Genomic DNA, 2,835 nt, shown 5'->3' with positions numbered 1-2,835 from the left:
CTTTTACATTAGTCACCTTTTTCTCACGTATTTCCGATTTAGATAATGTTCATTAAAAACAAAATATAGAAAAATTTTTTTTCTAAAATAATGTTCGAATCAGCACACCGATTACTGCGACACGTGCCAGCGCGAATTTGTTCATTCCTGTTTTACCTCCCCTTTCTCCCTATTGAAAGCAAGAGTCTCCCGAAAATTCTCGTAAAAGTCCTCGTCATAAATAATAAGAAAAAACCCTTTCACTAAGCGTCAACACGTTCGAGACATTTAACCGCTGCAGCAAAAAAATGACCTGCAGGACAAAAGCTGTGTGCTATTCATGTTCGCTGACCGTACCTTCCCCCTCTCCCCCCGTAACGCACAATATTCTCGGCCCCAATTTTCCTCGGTCTTTACCATCCGTCATTTTACAGTGGTATTCTTCTCTGCCGACAACCCCACCTTCTCCAATCGTCGCACGGGCAGCATGGACCGAGCCAATCAGCGTGTGGGCAGCTATGGGCCGAGCCAATCAAAACGCGACATTTAATTCCCTCGTAGCCCACCCTCACGTCACTGACCAATCAGAGCGCACCATTTTCCCTGACAGTCCCGTCTAGGCCACCCCCACCTGGCGCCGGAGGTCGAATGGAGGGAGTTTGTTTTGACGGCCTATAGCTGCCCACTTACTACTGTCGGCCAAAGAAATTTTCATGCTTTTTGGTAACGAAATTATATAATCTAAATATTAATAGAAATAATGTTTGAAAAAATCTTAAATAAATTAATGTAATTGACTAGTGATTTTTAGTCAAATTTAATTTTCTTTGTTCTATTACAATGAGTTTTAAAATTACACGTAATGTTGTAATTATGCACAATTTTTTACATTAAAAATTTTTATGCATAATTACAACATTTTGCATAATAAAAGTATTATTACGAATATTGGCAAGCGAGAGACATTGGGGTATCTCACTCGTACTAGTAACAAATGTGTGAGACAGCGAAAGGCATCACGTCCAATTACGCTTTCTCTCTCAATCGTGCGCCTTACGCTAAGGATAGAATGTCGGAGCGCCCCCCACTACTTTCTCCCTTCGCGCTCCTCGCCTCCGCGCTCCCAGTAACACGTACGTGTGTGCTTCGGTACAAGTTTGTGGCGCCGCGCGCCGAACGCCGAGGGGACACCATTTCTGCCGGTGCGTGTACACACGCTATAATCACAGCTAGATAGCTGACCATGTAATGCAATTTTGGTTTTTATTAAATAATGTAAATTAAAGCTTTTACTATTTGATTTAAAAATAACGTCTCCTCGTATTCTCGACGACTCGCCACGACTGCACTCGCTCTTGTGCCCGGCCATTTGGATTCGTTTCCAAGGCCGAAATTAAGGGCATCGAACGTACTGGCACATCTGGTGTCAAAATGTGCCCTTACGGTACACTGACCCAGTTGCGCCTTTAGCATGTGCGTTCGCCTCGAGGTCCGCTCAGCGGAGCGTCGGCCTCGAGAGAGGCTTCCGTTTCGTCCTCCCTCAGACCCCCGGCTCTTTTAGGACTTAAAGGCGAAGTGAAGTGCTTCGCGTCGAGTCGGTCCTCCCCCTAGCTCCCTTGCGGTCCGGAGCTTGCACCTGACGACACGGTGATTCAGTTCGTGTTACGTTCACCCCCTCAGGTTCCATGCGTGCGGAACCTTGGACGTAACACTGTAATTACTTGCGCAAAAAGTCTCTTTGTATAACGCATGTTTTTCGTGATCATCATATTTGTAATCAATATGAACCGTAAATATTGCAATGATTCATGTGTATATATTGTAAAAAATAATTTTAGAAAAGCAATGTCCAAAAAAAGACATTTTTTTAGACATGGTGTGTGTGATGTGTTCTTTGCACGTTTTAATTGTAATAAATACAAAATTAAATAAAATATTAATTATTGATTTTTTATGTCAATACAAATATCATATTGTATTAATAAAAATATCAAACTATCAATAACTTTAAAAATATTGTATCGTAGGATTACAAATAAAGTAAAAAAATTCTGTTTAACAAATAAAGTAAAAAAATTTTCTTTAAATTCTGTCTTATGCAACAAAAAAGAAAGGAAGTTCTATAAATATGTGGGAGTATGCATTATCATTAATTATATATGTATAATAATATGTTATAGGGGGAAATCACAGTAGAGCACGAAAAAATAGGCATATTTTCGGGATTTTTTTTTGGCTCAATGAAAGGATTAAACGAAAATCTGTAAAGTAGGTTTTATATTGTTAGTAATGAAGTACAAAATGTAATTTTTTCAAAAAAAATATCTCAAAATGGCGGCTCTGCAGCATACTTCCGAAGGCGCCTGTTTTCGGAAGGGGGTCCATGGGAGGAAAGAAACCCTCCTTAATTCTCGACCTGAAACATAAAACCAAAAATTTTTAGTTTCTATATAACATCAGCTATAGAGCCACGTAGGATTTTTTCGATATATTGATTTTTTGCAAAATGGTGCACGTTTTAAAAAAAGTTACAAATTTAACGCAAAAAAAAACGTCATAAAATTGTTGATAAAACAAAAACTAAGCAATATTTCAAAAAACCCCTACGTGGCTCCATAAAGGAAGGTGTTTCGAATATACTGTCCAAATTTCAAGTCGATCGGTAAAGATTTGCTCGAGTTATCTTTCCTCCAAAAAAAGTGGTTTCGAGAAAAACGCGTTTAAAGTTTTAAGTACTGAAAAATCATAGAATATTCTTATATACACTCATACGCAAAAAAAACGGGCCACTTAAAATTTAGCACTAATTTTTAATATTTTCAAATAGCAATAACTCAGTGAAAATTCATCGTAGCG

The sequence above is a fragment of the Trachymyrmex cornetzi genome, unplaced genomic scaffold, assembly GCF_001594075.2.
Source record: "Trachymyrmex cornetzi isolate Tcor2-1 unplaced genomic scaffold, Tcor1.1 scaffold513, whole genome shotgun sequence".
Taxonomy (NCBI): domain Eukaryota; kingdom Metazoa; phylum Arthropoda; class Insecta; order Hymenoptera; family Formicidae; genus Trachymyrmex; species Trachymyrmex cornetzi.
Note: the sequence above shows the minus strand (reverse complement) of the source record.